The following is a 17,052-nucleotide window of genomic DNA, read 5'->3' on the forward strand; positions in this document are numbered from 1 at the left end:
GCTGCTGCTCCTGATCTCTGAAAATCCTGGACCTTCTTGCACTCCCTATTATATGTGCTCCTCAGGCCACTAATTTTGCACTTCAAATAGTTGATGTCTGCCGTGGGAATCTGCGGCTTCACAAATTCCAGCAATTTATCCAGTGCTGCCTTCCTCTTTAGTCGATTTGTATAAAAGGGGTGTTTTGTCTGCCACAGACAGGGCAGCTCTCTGTACAAATCAATGAATTGGGGGAGGAAATCATTTTATCTGAATTTTATCTGCCACTGATGCCCCAAGTTAAAATTGTACCTTCGTTAGAATGATTGGCGCTTCCGCTACTCCGTCCTCCGCTCACAGATCGTAAGTATGACGCACGCGTGTTGCGCTTTATATACACTGCACATGCGTGAAATAGTATATTCCCTGCCCCTTCTCTTTCGGCGCAGCAGGAGAGCACATGGCGGAGAAAGAACAAGTGCATGAAGACAGCAGCAACGACGAAAGGCTGGAGCCACGAACGTCCCGATCCTGGAGGAGATTTAAGGCCTCTAATATGTCCTTTGTAGAGATGGTGGAGATGGTTGAAGAGAGCTGACTATGATGGGAAGCATGGACCTTACCCAAACCCAAATGTTAGAAAGGTCAAGATCATGGCTTAAGTTGGGAAAAGTCTGCATAGGAATTTTGGGGTACGGCGATCCAAGGATCAACGCTGGTCAGACCTCAAATTGAGGGAGCACGATCAGTACAGAAGAATGAAGAGAGTGCTGCAAAAAAGTAAGTATTTTGTCGTGTGTTCCTATTATTATTATTATTATTATTACGTTCGTGCTGCTCCATGTACTTTTTTTTACTGTTGTACAGTTTAAGACGGCAAGTTTCAGGTTCATGGACACAGTAAATCGTTCGTAGTAAACATCGTTCGTTCGCCCACTAATACAATGTTTTTGGCAGATGCAGGTTAACTACATTTGTTCATGTCTATTTGGATTAAAAGAACTTTAGTACATTGTTGTCTAGATGTGTTTGTAACTAGAATGAAATGCAAACTTGATTCAGTGTAAGGAGAGGACACTCAGCAGCTGTTTACACATCTGGATGCAGGAGCACTAGTGTGGGACTCCAGAACAAACATTTTAGCGTGTCCCGCAAAGGTGCTCCAGTGGATACTAGGGGTGTCTCCATGTGTGAAACTTTACCCAAAAAGGTAAGTATTCCAGCTTTAAGAAAGGGAAAAAATCATGTCTTCAGCTTGGAACTCTGCCAAAACAGACAATTGTACGACACTTCCAGGCAATGTTTCATATTACTATTTCTGCCATCAAATATCTGTGTGCTAAGTATACCTTTTTTTTTATTCACAGAGGGGAGAAAAGAATCGGGACATCAGAGGACACCAGGGACCCACAACCTCCTAAAGAATGGGAAATAACAAAACCACAACCTCAGGATATCGAGGAAGGAGAGGTTTATGAAGTGGGCGAAATAGTGACCACAACAAGTGAGTGTCTGAGACCACAGCTTTAGGTAATAGATGTATGCCTGCATATTTATAATACATGCTTTGTTTTTTTTTTATTTTAGGTGATGTGGATGTTGTGGAAGAAGAAACACATTTCACAAGTGCACATGTCCTTATTGGGGAGATCATGGTGTGCTATCAGGATTTACAGAAGATCAAGGAAGACATCAATGATTTGGAAAAAAGGTTCAAAGACATCATTGATGTTTTAAGCAGAATCTAAAACACACCAAAATTTTTGTAATTTTTTTTTTTATAACTTTTCTAAAAAATGTTGAAAGCCAAATTTTGAAGATGCACACAGTGTGTCAACATGTGTTATCTGCCATCACGGGATATCAAGGTACGCGTTTTGTGGGTGCAACCCCTTTCTTGCAACTAAAGTAGCTGAGAGGAAGGGGTTGCATCCCCGAAACACATCCATTGATCCCCCATGATGGGAGCTAGCACATGTTAACCTTAGGCATAGGATCAGGAAGGAAATCTCCATTTTGACTCCCAATTTGTTTGCATCTTCAAAATTTGGCTTTCACAGAGGCAGGGCCAGATTAAGAGCATCTGGTGCTGAAGATTTTGGTGGGCCTTTTTATGGAAGCAAAATGAAAATGCAAACAATTTTTTGCTAAAACAAATTAAATATACTCTCACCAGTAATACCAGCAGTGCAGCCTTTGAGCAGCAGCAACACCACCAATACCACCTGCTATGCAGTCTCTCACCAGCAGCAACATAGGGGACCACATTTCCAAACTGCCATTTAGGGACAACCCCCCTTCCCAAAAAAAGATGAGGGTGGGGGATATAGTCTTGGGGTTGATGGGGAAATCGGTGGTGAAGGTGATTTGTCAGGCAAATGGCTGGTGTTAGCACCTAAAATCATCCTGACACCATGCTTGATATGGTGTCAGGATGATCAAATTCCATTATTTATATTACTACATTGTAATATATAGTGAAATAGTTCAACTCACCATCATGCAGAATCAGTGGGAACCTGAGGTTGTCACTTCCCACCAGATGCAGCTTGTTACTTGCCACCATTGCTTGCCACCAGAAGCAGCTTGTCATTTGCCAGTCATTGCCTGCCACCAGATGTAGTGTATCACTTTCCATAGTTGCCTGCCGCTAGATGCCGCATGTCACTTGCCACCAGCAGCCTGCTACCAGATACAGTGTGCCACTTGCCACCCACAGCCTGCCACAGATACAGTGTGCCACTTGCCGCCAGCAGCCTGTCACCAGATACAGTGTGCCACTTGCCACCAGCAGCCTTTCACCTGATACAGTGTGCCACTTGTTGCCAGCAGCCTGCCACCAGATACAGTGTGCCACTTGCCACCAGCAGCCTGCCACCAGATACAGTGTGCCACTTGCCACTAGCAGCCTGCCACCAGATACAGTTTGCCACTTGCCACCCGCAGCCTGCCACCAGATACAGTGTGCCACTTGCCACCAGCAGCCTCCCACCAGATACAGTGTGCCACTTGCCACCAGCAGCCTGCCACCAGATACAGTGTGCCACTTGCCACCAGCAGCCTGCCACCAGATACAGTGTGTCACTTGCCACCAGCAGCCTGTCACCAGATACAGTGTGCCACTTGCCACGACAGCCTGTCACCAGATACAGTGTGCCACTTGCCACCAGCAGCTTGCCACCAGATACAGTGTGCAACTTGCCACCAGATACAGGGTGCCACTTGCCACCCACAGACTGCCACCAGATGCAATGTGCCACTTGCCACCAGCAGCCTGCCACCCCCTCCAGGACTCTTCCCAGATGGGTAGAAGGGACAGGGCCTGCATAGTTAAACAAATCCCTGGAGCCCCACCCCTCCTGAGCTGGGATGGTATGGCTGTGTGTAAAATGAATGCCAGCAGTATTGATCAGACCAAGTTCTACAGAGTAGGGTGTGTACAAGCCTTTGGGCTCACACTGGTGTGCTGCAGTTTTGGCTGTACTGCTTGTTTATCTGCAGTTTTAGCTGCATGCATATTGATTTATATCAGGTTGCAGGTTTTTGCCGCATTTTCTGACAGTGCTCCAAAGATGCAGCATGCAGGAATTTTGGTGCGCTTTCAGAAAAAACACGCAACCTATTAGAAATCAACAGGACTGCGGGTAAAACGCAGGAAAACTGCGGATACACCAACAATGGGCCAAAACATAGCAAACCAGTGTGAACCCACTTAAAAGCACAAGGAACTAAGTCTAAACATATTGGCTGCAGTTACAGTATAACAGACATTGCTGAAGGAAAAAGTAAAAAAAAAAAGAGGGGGAGAGAAGGGAGATAAGAGTCTAATCACTGAGCTCACACTTGGATGGTCGGAAGCTTATCACTCAGATATCGTGCTCAGTTCACCTTGTATCTGCCGGTGTCTTGCCGAGAAAGTTCCCTGGTGGATAAGGACCCCCCTGTACTGCGCATGCGCTGCGCTTGCGCAGCACGAATGACTACGGAGCCGCCAAAAATTGCCGAAGAAGAACAGCTGATCGCCAGCTCTATACGGCACCTCCGCACTACATTCTGACCTAAGTCCACGTTAAAGCCCCACCATCCAAGTGGACATAGAGTTAGAATATTAAAATGCCGAGCCCAGCGAGGCCGTGCCCGACTCAGGTGTTCAGCTTTGGCTCTTTACGGCGGCTCCCTTGTTGTCCCTACTGCAAAAGCGCTACGCCTGCGCACTACAGGGAGGTCATTATCCGCCGAGCCGAACTTTCTCGGCAGAACACTGGCTGCTCTGTTCACAATTTCCCAGCCCACAAGGCTCCTTCACTGCATGGACTTCACACAGAGAGAGGAGAGAGAGGAGAGGGGGAAGGCAGAGCCATTTGTGTAGGGGGGGATAACTGTGCACTGTGACGCTGTAATAGCCACAGTGTGCAAACACAGGTACAGCCAAACACCCCTACATTTACACACAGCTTCTCCTGTCCCATAGATGTTTATGGACAGGAGAATTCAGGCTTGTACTGCTGGCTGGGGCCTGGAGCTTCAGCTCCTATAGCCCCTATGGTAATCCGGCCCTGCACAGGGGTGACATCACCCCATCTGATGAAGGCAATATCCACACAGTTTGGACATGCTAATGTCTGATATTGCCTTCAATTTATTAAAGTTGAACTTTGTAAGTTCCTGATTTGTGTATTGTTTTATGTTTTTAAAAACATGCCTGTTTACCACAAAAAAGGATATTTCTACTGTCCAAAAAAAAAATTTTATTCAAAAAATATGTTGGTTTGTTCAAAACCCCTTTTCTAAACGCACATGTGAACGTTCACAGAGTAAAATTTTTTCTACTCAACAATGTGTGGCTTCTTCTTTCAATGCTCAGTAGCAGTTTTTTGCTTAACCACTTCGTGCCCACGCTATAGCTGAAATACGGCTACAGCGTGGACGCCAACTGCCGGGAGGGTGTCCCTGGATGTCCTCCTGTTTACTCCCTCCCCGCGCGCCCCCGGGGGTGTGTGCATCGGAGGAAATCTGTGTTGGCCGTGTCCGTTGGACACAGCCAATCACAGATCGTACTAAATGGCCAATCACAGCGGCCATTTAGCACTTAATCTTTGTGTCCAATGAGAGATGATCTCAAATGTAAACGTATGAGATCATCTCTGATTGCCGGCTCTCCTTCCTCACACAGAGACAGCGTGTGAGGAGGGAGACCGATCTGTGCTTCATGATTGTGAATTGTGAGTGCATAAAAACACAAACACAGTGCCCACCCTACCTATCAGTGCCATCTGCCAGTCCCATCTGCCAGTGCCATCTGCCAGTGCCAGTGCCATCTGCCAGTGCCATCTGCCAGTCCATCTGCAGATGGAGCTACAGGGTATACCTATGCCTTCATGGTATACGAAGGGAAGGACACCCAGCTACATCCGCCTAATTGCCCAGAATACATTGGATCAAGCGGGAAAGTCATTTGGGAACTCATAAACCTACTCCTGGAGAAAGGCTACCATTTGTATGTGGACAATTTTTATTCTAGTTTGCCCCTGTTCCGCAACCTTCACAGAAAGAACACTCCAGCATGCGGCACCATAAGGACGAACCGGAAGGGCTTTTCTCAAAGCCTCGTCAACAAGAAGTTAAGAAGAGTGGAGGTGGCGAGCTTACGGAATGAAGAAATTCTGGCTGTGAAGTGGAGGGACAGAAGTGATGTGTACATGCTTTCTTCGATCCACAACAATACATTCGCTGAGATCACAAGGAGGAATGGCCCAATCGAAAAGCCAACATGTATCCACAAATACAACATGTTCATGAGGGGTGTCGACTTCAACGACCAGATTCTCTAACCCTTCCTTTCCATTAGATGAACATACCAGTGGTATAAAAAAGTTTAAATTTATTTGTTTAATTTGGCGATATACAACACCCATGTAATCTATCGCAACTCCACTGAAAGACCCAAACCCTTACTTGGCTACCAGGAGGAAATCACCACTGCCCTTATATACCCAAATGGCCCTCCAGAAAATATTAGATCTGATGTGATTAGCAGACTCTCTGAATGCCACTTTCCCGATAAAATCCCTCCCAGACCAACAGGCCAAAAACGCCAGAAAAAATGCCGGGTGTGCACCAAACGAGGATTGAGAAGAGACACCACTTATCATTGTCCCCAATGTCCTTCCCAACCAGGCCTCTGCATAGTTGACTGTTTCCGCCGTTACCATACTTCACTAAATTATTAGTGAAGTATGGTAAACATAACCCTCACTTCCTGCCATTTACCTTCACACCCCTTATGCCTCTGCTTGCTCTGTAACTGACCCTGGCTTGTTATTCGACCATGCTTCTGCCTACCGATTCTGTTTATACCTCTGCCTGATCTGGAACTGGCCCTGGACTGTTATTCGACCACGCTTCTGCCTACCAATTCTGTTTATATCTCTGCCTGATCTGGAACTGACCCTGGACTGTTATTCGACCACGCTTCTGCCTACCGATTCTGTACATATCTCTGCCTGATCTGGAACTGACCCTGGACTGTTTGACCATGCCTCTTGCCTGCCTCTTGGACTGATCTTGTACCCTGCCAGTAGATTAATGGGATTCAGAACACAGGGGTCTCACATATGTGAGGGACTCTAGAATTGTTTTTCTGGATGAAGAAAACAATTTAATTTGTTTTCTCATTCCTAGATTAGGGTCTGGAGACTCGGAGGCTTCAAAGAGATTTGGGTGGGAGAAGCCTCCACCCCTGTCCTCATTCTGTCCTGAACGAGGCCCTACTTCTGCCTGCTGCCTGGAGGATCTCTGCCATCATGCCTCTGCCTGTCGCATGAATTGACCACACCACATGGACCTGCCTACTACCAGGACCAATATTTTGGCACTGCTGACAATCTCTGCCTGCACTGACCCTGTACTGTATATGGACAGTATCCCTGCCTGCTGCCTGTACTGACTATGGACAGTATTCCTGCCTGTTGCCTGGAAAATTGCATTCGCTTTTGCTGACCAAGTCCCTGCCTGCTGCCTGGACCAGTGCTTTCCTCCTGTGTACAACTGCGCTACTAAAACCACAGGTAATCTTTTGTTTACTCTTTGCTTAGCATAATGTATTTTGGGGTGTAATTCTTGGTATGTCAATGCTATGTGTCCCTAGAACACCTGATGGTGTTCCTTGCATGTTGGGCCTCTGTATGTGGCCAGGCTTTATAAAAGTCTCACACATGTGGTATCGCCATACTCAGGAGGAGTAGTAATTTATGCTCCTAGAATGCCTGATGGTGCTATTTCAATATTGGGCCTCTGTATGTGGCCAGCCTGTGTAAAAGTCTCACACATTTGGTATCGCCATACTCAGGAGGAGTAGCAGAATGTATTTTGGGGTGTCATTTATGCTATGTACATACTATGTGTTGGAAATATCTTATAAATGGACAACTTTGTGTAAAAAAAAATGCGTTTTAATTTTTTTCCACATTTTCCAAAAACTTCTGGAAAAAAACGAACCGTTCAAAAGACTCATTATGCCTCATAGATTATATGTTGGGGAGCTTTCCAAAATGGGGTCACTTTATGGGCGTTTCCATTGTCCTGGTGCTCCAGGGCCTTCAAAAGTGTAATATGTGGTTGAGAAATTAGATGTGTTATATATGCTTCTAGAACACCTGATGGTGCTCCCTGCATATTGGGTCTCTGTATTTGGCCAGGCTGTGAAAAAGTCCCACACATGTGGTATCGCCATACTCAGGAGGAGTAGCATAATGTATTTTGGAGCGTCATTTGTGGTATACACATGCCATGTGAGAGAAATAACCTATTACAATGACAATTTTGTGGGGAAAAAAAAATCTTCATTTTGCAAAGAATTGTGGTGAAAAAATGACAACATCAAAAACCTCACCATGCATCTTACTAAATACCTTGGAATGTCTACTTTCAAAAAAGGGGTCATTTGGGGGTATTTGTATTTTCCTGGCTTGTTCGGGTTGCGAGAAATGAGATAGGCCGTCACACATCAGGTGTGATTAAATTTTTATGATTTGCACCACAGCTTGTAGACTCTCTAACTTTCACACAGACCAAATAATATCCACTAATTTGGGTTATTCAAAGTGTGACAGCGCTGAAAGCTGAAAATTGGTCTGGGCAGGAGGTGGGTTTAAGTGCCCGGTAGGCAAGTGGTTAAGTTGGTGTTTACAGTGACAATGGGGGTTATTTCCTAAATACAAATCCACTCTGCACTACGAGTGCACTTTCAGTGCACTTGTAGTGCACTTTCAAGTGGATTTTCCTTTAGTAAATAACACCCACAGTGCTTTATAATTTGCATCAATCAGGCCATTTTCGTCACTCCAAAAAATTAATTCATGGTGCTGAAAATGATTAATATTTTTATCATTAGTGCATTACATACATTAACAAAAAAACAAGGTGTGTGTGTAGCAGACCCACAACATAATAGTTTGCTGAAGAAGAGATTGTCACCTCATGTATCCAAGAAATTACGTTTGCACTATTGAAGAAAATGGCCAAAACAAAAATCCCACTGGAGAACCTAGGAGACAGCTAAAAGAAACTCAAGCAGTAAATCAAATGAAATATTTTTCAGTTTAAAATACAAATTTTTTTAAAAAATACATTTATTTAAATACATATAATGTGATGTTAAAGGAGAAATCTTACCTTACTATAGTCCTTCTGCAGGACCTGAATGATGGCAGAACAAGTCTCTGGAATAATGATCCCCAGAGCCTGGGGGGAGATGCCTGTCGAGAACTTGATGTCCTGCAGACTTCTCCCCGTTGCCAAGTAGCGCAAGGTGGCGATGAGCCTCTGCTCGGGAGTGATGGCTTGTCGCATGCAGGTGTCCTGCTTCGTAATATAAGGGGACAGCAAAGTCAACAGACGGTGAAAAATGGGGTCCGTCATCCGGAGATAATTCCTGAAATCATCAGGATTATTCTCACGGATCACCCGCAAAAAAAGGCATGTGTGAGAATTGGTCACGCTGGAACTCATTCTCGCCCTGTTCATGGACTGGGCTTGGGTCAAAGTAAGAACCCCAACACCAAGCCCCTGCACAGCACGAACTCCACGTACCCACAACATGGCTTCAAAATGGTCGGCTGGTCAGAACAAACTAACAGAATGCACTGAAAATCAGAAAGGCCTGAGAAGAGCAAGCTGAAATTCAGAAACGAGCGGACAAGAACGCACTGATAATCAAATACATAATATAAAAATACGCACTGAAAACCAGATATGAACTGACTACATGCACTGAAAACCAGATACGAACGCACAAGCACAGTAGAAGAGCAGTAAGAAGAAGAGCAGTAACGATCTGAAAAGCGCAAATCGTCTCTTACCAAACTTCTACTAACATGAAATCTCAGAAGCAGAAGGGTGGCGCACTGGCTATTGAACTTTCTCTTTATAGTGCCGTCGTACATGTTGTACGTCAGCACGTTCTTGACGATCGGAATTTCCGACAACATTTGTGCAACCGTGTGTATGCAAGACAAGCTTGAGCCAACATCTGTCGGAAATAAATCCCAGGACTTCGTTGTTGGAATATTCAATCGTGTGTTTGCGGCATAAGTATTACATGAAAAAATCTGAGCGTTTAACTCTACTTTATATATATATATAGATATAAATATATATTGTCCAAAGTTTTAAAAAAGGTTGAAATATGTATATATTGGCGTACGAATGGATTTAAAACTCTACCAGTTTTTTACAGGAAACAAAAGTAAACCTCTCAAAAGTGAGTAGAAATTACTTTTCGGATTTTCGACAAAAAATGTGTGATAGGACCTTGTTGTCGGAAATTCCGACCGTGTGTGGGCTCCATCACACATTTTCCATCGGAATTTCCGACACACAAAGTTTGAGAGCTTGCTATAAAATCTTCCGACAACAAAATCCGTTCTCGGAAATTCCGATCGTGTGTACACAAATCCGACGCACAAAGTGCCACGCATGCTCAGAATAAATTAAGAGATGAAAGCTATTGGCTACTGCCCCATTTATAGTCCCGACGTACGTGTTTTACGTCACCGCGTTTAGAACAATCGGATTTTCTGACAACTTTGTGTGACCGTTGATGAGCCGAACACCCCCCCGGTTCGGTTCGCACCAGAACCTGCGAACGGACCGAAAATTCGCACAAACGTTAGAACCCCATTGATGTCTATGGGACTCGAATGTTCGAACTCAAAAGTGCTCATTTTAAAGGCTAATTTGCTTGGTATTGTACTAAAAAGGGTTTGGGGACCCAGGTCCTGCCCCAGGGGACATGTATCAATGCAAAAAAAACTTTTAAAAACGGCCGTTTTTTCGGGAGCAGTGATTTTAATAATGCTTAAAGTAAAAAAAAAAAAAAAATTGAAATATTCCTTTAAATATCGTACCTGGGGGGTGTCTGTAGTATGCCTGTAAAGTGGCGCGTGTTTCCTGTGCTTAAGACAGTCCCTGCACAAAATGTCATTTTTAAAGGAAAAAAAGTCATTTAAAACTGCTTGCGGCTTTAATGTAATGTCGGGTCCTGGCAATATGGATGAAAATCAGTGAGACAAACGGCATGGGTACCCCCCAGTCCATTACCAGGCCCTTTGGGTCTTGTGTGGATATTAAGGGGAACCCCGCACCCAAATTAAAAAAAGGAAACAGCAGTATACAGGCTCTGTACTCTGAACAGCAGTATACAGGCGGTGCAAACAAGACAGGGACTGTTGGTTTGTTGTTAAGTAGAATCTGTTTGTAATTTTGAACTGGTACATTTTTAACATGTTTAGCTCCAGCCAAAATTTTTAAGCTTTTTGGAAAACATAGGGAAGGGTTATCACCCCTGTGACATTTGTTTTGCTGTCTGTGCTCCTCTTCAGAAGATTTCACCTCACTTTTTGTCCCAATGACAAATGTTTTTTGAAAATTTGGGGTTTTTTGTGAAACAAGAATTGGTGATAAAGCATCAGTGGAAAGAAGAAATGTTTTTTCCATATTAACTCTTACAGAAGAGAATTTCCCTTCCTAGGGGTAGATTTCATCTCACTTCCTGTTGTCTCCTTCCGTTTGCAAGTAGGAGTCGTTTGTAAGTTGGATGTTTGAAAGTAGGGGCCTGCCCTATATACTCAGCAGAAATTTGGGCCTTAGGTGTTGTTATGGCCACAACACTGTAAGCCTTCACAGGGCCCTGCTGTGAAATATTAGATCAAGAATTGTAATTACATGCCCCTGTTGAACAGGGGCTGAAAAATTGGGCCTTAGGCACTGGTGCTGGTGCCACAACACTGCAACCCCTCACAGATACTCTAGTTGGAACGCAGGAACGAGCTCTGCTGCAAAGTATTGCCTCAAAAATTGTAATTACACGCCCCTGTTAAACAGGGGCTGAAAAATTGGGCCTTAGGCACTGGTACTGGTGCCACAACACTGCAACCACTCACAGATACTCTAGTTGGAACGCAGAAACGAGCCCTGCTGCAAAGTATTGCATCAAAAATTGTAACTACACTCCCCTGTTAAACAGGGGCAGAAAAATTGGGCCTTAGGCACTGGTGCTGGTGCCACAACACTGCAACCCCTCACAGATACTCTAGTTGGAATGCAGGAACGAGCCCCGCTGCAAAGTATTGCATCAAAAATTGTAATTACACGCCCCTGTTAAACAGGGGCAGAAAAATTGGGCCTTAGGCACTGGTGGCGGCGCCCAGAACCAAAAATGTTCTTACAAGCTATCAGCGTGATCATTGAGGAGGAAGAGGATAATTACTCAGGATAGTCACTCAGCATCAGCATAGGCAGTCTTTAAAGGGATCTGAGATTTCAAAAAAAATAATTCGGTTACATCAGCATCAGGTGCTTGATAGCTGGTGGTGATCCAAGACTGATTCATTTTTATGAAGGTCAGTCGATTGACTGAGTCGGTGGACAGACGCACCCTGTGATCAGTTACAAAGCCTCCAGCAGCACTGAATGTGCGTTCTGAAAGAACGCTGTATGCAGGACAGGCCAGTAGCTTAATTGCATACTGTGCAAGCTCTGGCCAGTGATCCATCCTCAAGACCCAGTAACCCAGAGGATTTTCGGTGGGAAAGGTGTCCAAGTCAGATCTTGCCCCTAGATATTCCTGCACCATGTAAAACAGGCACTGGCGATGGTTGCTGGAACCGATCATACCTTGGGGCTGCGGACTAAAAAATTGTCTGAACGCATCAGTCAGACGGTCACCTTCTCCACCACTCCTTCTTTGACTGACCGAAGCCTCAGCAACACGTTGTCCAGAAACAGTAGTTTGTAACCTCCCAGTCTCTGGGAACGTGTTGCACAGACCTTTCTGCAAGGCCTCCCGAAGATGTTTCATCCTCTTCTCCCTCTGCGACAGCAAGATAAGGTCTGCAACCTTACCCTTGTAATGTGGATCAAGGAGGGTTGCCAGCCAGTATTGGTCCTTCTCCTTGATACCACGAATATGAGGATCCTTACGCAGGCTTTGCAGGATCAGGGAGGCCATGCAGCGTAGGTTTGCTGAGGCATTCGGTCCGGAGTCCTCTGGGTCACTAAGGATGACATGGTCCGCAGCCACCTCCTCCCAGCCACGTACAAGTCCATGTGTTTCTTGGGACTGATCCCTTAAAGACTGCTGCTGATGCTGAGTGCCAGGCTCCACCTCCATACTGACACAATCCTCCTCCTCCTCGTCCTCTTCCTGTGTGATCGGCGTGCACGCAGGAACACTGTCTGGATAAAGGGGGCCTTGAGAGCTAAGGAAGTCCTCCTCTTCCTGCCTCTATTCTGCCTCAAGTGCCCTGTCCATTATTCCACGCAGCGTGTGCTCCAACAGGTGGACAAGGGGGACAGTGTCACTGATGCATGCACTGTCACTGTTCACCATCCTCGTGGCCTCTTCAAATGGTGACAGGACAGTGCATGCATCCCTGATCATGGCCCACTGGCGTGGGGAAAAAAAAAACAAGCTCCCCTGACCCTGTCCTGGTGCCATAGTCGCACAGGTACTCACTGATGGCCCTCTGCTGCGTGTGCAGCCGCTGCAGCATGGCCAACGTTGAGTTCCACCTGGTGGGCATGTCACAGATTAGGCGGCTCTTGGGCAGGTTAAACTCCTTTTGGAGGTCTGCCAGCCGAGCACTGGCATTATATGACCGGCGGAAATGCACACAGACTTTCCTAGCCTGCCTCAGGACATCCTGTAAGCCCGGGTACCTGCCCAAGAACTGCTGCACCACCAAGTTAAGGACATGAGCCAAACAGGGCACATGGGTCAGTTGTCTCTGTCGGAGGGCAGAGAGGAGGTTGGTGCCATTGTCGCAAACCACCATTCCTGCCTTAAGTTGACGTGGCATCAACCACCTCTGAACCTGCCCCTGCAGAGCTGACAGAACCTCTGCCCCAGTGTGGCTCCTGTCCCCCAAGCACACCAGCTCAAGCACCGCATGGCATCTTTTGGCCTGCATACTTGCGTAGCCCCTTGAACGGCTACGGAGCACCGCTGGTTCCGAGGACCAAGCACAGGAAGAGGCCATGGAGGAAGAAGAAGAGGAGGGGGTGGAGAAGAGAGGTGTGTCACAATCATTAGTAGTGGCATTTTGGAGGCGTGGTGGCGGAACAACCTCCAACACTACTGCACCTTGTCCTGCATCCTTCCCAGCTGCCAGCAGAGTCACCCAATGCGCGGTGAAACTTAGGTAACGTCCCTGTCCATGCCTGCTGGACCATGAGTCAGCGGTAATATGCACCTTACCGCTGACCACCCTGTCCAGCGAGGCCAAAACATTGCCTTCCACATGCCGGTAGAGAGCCGGAATCGCCTTCCGTGAGAAAAAGTGGTGTTTGGGTACCTGCCACTGAGGAACCGCACATTCCACAAACTCACGGAAGGGGGCAGAGTCTACCAATTGAAAAGGCAGCAGTTGAAGTGCTAGCATTTTGCCAAGCTAGCATTCAACCGCTGGGCATGTGGATGGCTGTGAGCGAACTTCTTTCGGCGGTGCAGCAGCTGGGGCAGGGAAATTTGCCTTGTACAATCTGACGTCGGTGTACCGAAAGCAGATTGCCCACAAGTACTTGGCTGTGACACACCTAATTCTACACCTTCATTCCTCTCAGTGCAGGTCTCAGAGAGGACTGAAGGTATAGTGGGGTTGGAGATCTCAGCTGATGAGGAGCAATGAGAGGTCCTCTTTGTTCTTTGGTGTGGGTCTTTTAGATACGCTTGCCAACGACGCCGCACGGCCATGTGCTGATGAGGATGCACCGTCACCACGACCAGCACTGTTGCCTCTAGACACAGAGCCTGCTTGCCCTTCTTTTATTGTCTTTTGACTGTCTGCCTCTCCTTGTTGGCCTTCCAGACATACTAATGGCCTGTAGCTGCACTAAGCTGGGATATATATATATATATATATATATATATATATATATATATAAATATAAAAATATATTTATTTAGCTGCCTGCAGTAGTGATAGGATCAGGAAAACACCAAAACACCACCAACCTTCTACAGGTAGCTTTAGGTGAACACTGTGCAGAGCTCGCAAAAAACTAACTTGTAGCTTATTTAGCTGCCTGCGGTAGTGATAGGATCAGGAAAACACCACCAACCTTCTACAGGTAGCTTTAGCTGAACACTGTGCAGAGGTCACACTACACTAACTTGTAGTTTTAGCTGAACACTGTGAGGAGGACGCACTACACTAACTTGTAGCTTTAGCTGAACACTGTGCAGAGGTAGTAATAAGGATGTTCATCTGAAAAAATGTGATGGTGATTCAAAAAATATAAGTGAAAATAAACAAAGTGCAGTGTCTACACACATGAATCATCTAATTAGAATAATATATATCACCCTACATCACAGCAGTGTATAGTGGTATATAAAGGAATAAAGTCCATACATAAAAACTCTAGCGATAACGCTGTGCAAACTGTGGCACTGATGAGATCCCGTAGTGATTGTTACATCTGGTGGGCAATCTTCCTGCATACAGATTTCATATAGAAATAGTAAGGTGGATGCGCTTACCAGAAGGGATGGACACTCTCACCGTGCGGCGGGGTGTCATAAGGGCTTGTGGATCCAGATGATCCTATGGATGTTCACTGGAAACTCGGTGAGGCGTGCCAATGGACAGTACCGGAAATTGCATACACAGCGACTTCGGAGACAAGGTAGACTGTAGGTCATCAGATGGATGGATGGATGGATTCACCTCTCCCAATACGCTGGTGGCCGAAAGGATGTAGTTCTCACCACGTCACAATGTCATCCACATAGGGAAAAAAAGGGAATCTCCACATGGTGCATGAACCGATAAAAGCAGGTTTATTTGAAATCATCAGCGGTACAGCAGACGTTTCACAAGCATCAGATAAAAAAGTTGAACAAGTGATCACAAGTTGAAATAAAAATAGGATTGGAAATTAGCGTGGTAACAGAGTAACAGCAGTCAGCAACCCGACATGTTTCGGACGATTGTCCATCTACAGGGGCATATAGCTGGATATCTGAAACCACGCTGTACATATAGCCATAATAATACATCTAATAGTAGTCAGCTGTGTGACTCTTGTCTCATGGCCGCTACTCGGCCAATCAGAGACAGGAAACCGTGTCTACCATAACACAGACCATCTGTGCAAAGCACTCCCCAAGCTTCCTCTCAGCCAATCAAAGACCGGCATCAGGTACCTGTCATCTCACAGGACACATGGCCTTATATAGTGTGGGGCGTGTTCTAAACCCCCTGAGCCATAATTGGCCAAAGCCACCCTGGCTTTGGCCAATTACAGCTCTCTCTACTGACGGCACTGTGATTGGCCAAGCATGCGGGTCATAGTGCATGCTTGGCAAATCATCAGCCACCAATGCACTGCGATGCTGCAGTGAACTATGGGCCGTGACGCGCCACACGAATTTGGCGCGAACGGCCCATATCGTTCGCAATTCGGCGAACGATCGAACAGCCGATGTTCGAGTCGAACCGTGAAGCTCATCCCTAGTGACCGTGTGTATGCAAGACAAGTTTGAGCTAACATCCGTCGGAAAAAATCCATGAATTTTGTTGTTGGAATGTCCGATCAATGTCTGACCGTGTGTACAGGGCATTAGAATGCTGCCTGTGTTCCCACTGGGGGGAATTTCTGTCCTTGGTGACCACTGTGACTGGGACATAAAATGATAGGCAATCTGAAATTTTACAGTGACCATCAAAACAAGAAGTGATGGGTATTCTTCCAATGGGAGTTCCCCTTACTGTGGAGGGACACAGACAGCAAAACAAATAGTCTGGGCTAAGGAAGTGTAAGGATATTCATTGTAGAAATATTACCCAACTAATTTTTAAGAAAGATACTTTCACATTTTCTGTGTAATTGCCAGGAAGTACAGAGAGATATTGCAAACCTGCCATAATATAATGTAATAAGTAGCAGCATGCCACTACTTCCCTCTTATTTTCCTTTGGTTTGCAATCATAAAAATGTGGGTTATTTTTACTGAGACTGTTACTGTGAACAGCACAGAAACCCTGCTAAAAGAAATTTTACTTATCAGAAGAAAATGCAGCATGGAGAGAACAGAGTAATATGGATAGTTTTTGCAAGAAACCCCAGACTGCTGCCAAGAGGGTATTTTCCTTTCTGTAAACTGAGCAACACATTGCAGTATTTTTGAACTGATGCAGGGTAAGAGTCATTTGCAACATTTTGATGCATAAGATATTTATTTTATGGATTAACTGGTCAAAAAAAGATGACCATTTGTCATCTTTTTTTCATATGGACCTCACACTTGCAAGTGTCCAGTTCATCCTGGTTCACAACCATAGTGTTTGATATGCATATTTGGCCAGGTCCAAATATTTTTTGTTTTAATGATGTCACAATTTTGTAGAGTAGATATCCAAAAACATTTTAAGTCTCCCCTTCATCAGCAGCACTGCAGGGACTACAGCTAGTACTGGAACATGGTGTTACCTGCAGCTGCAGGATAAAGTTTACTAGTTTCTTCTTCTAATATCTATCAGCAATGTTTAATACAGCTGCTGAAGTGTACAC

At 45.5% G+C, this 17,052-nt stretch overlaps 1 protein-coding gene across 4 annotated transcripts in view; it reads left to right on the top strand.

Moving 5' to 3' along the window:
* Positions 1-17,052, top strand: part of SYTL3 (synaptotagmin like 3) — a 142,858-nt gene that overhangs the window by 9,221 nt on the left and 116,585 nt on the right. The window contains exons 2-3 of one of the 4 annotated variants that reach the window (XM_073627403.1): positions 1,347-1,483; positions 1,567-1,690. The exons of 2 other annotated variants lie outside the window; for them this stretch is intronic. The gene's annotated coding sequence lies outside the window, so the exon portion shown is untranslated. Of the gene's footprint in view, positions 1-1,346; positions 1,484-1,566; positions 1,691-16,477; positions 16,681-17,052 lie in introns of those variants that run through there. One more of the 4 variants, XM_073627402.1, reaches the window with a different exon arrangement.

The sequence above is a fragment of the Aquarana catesbeiana genome, linkage group LG04, assembly GCF_042186555.1.
Source record: "Aquarana catesbeiana isolate 2022-GZ linkage group LG04, ASM4218655v1, whole genome shotgun sequence".
In the NCBI taxonomy this organism is placed as follows: Eukaryota; Metazoa; Chordata; class Amphibia; order Anura; family Ranidae; genus Aquarana; species Aquarana catesbeiana.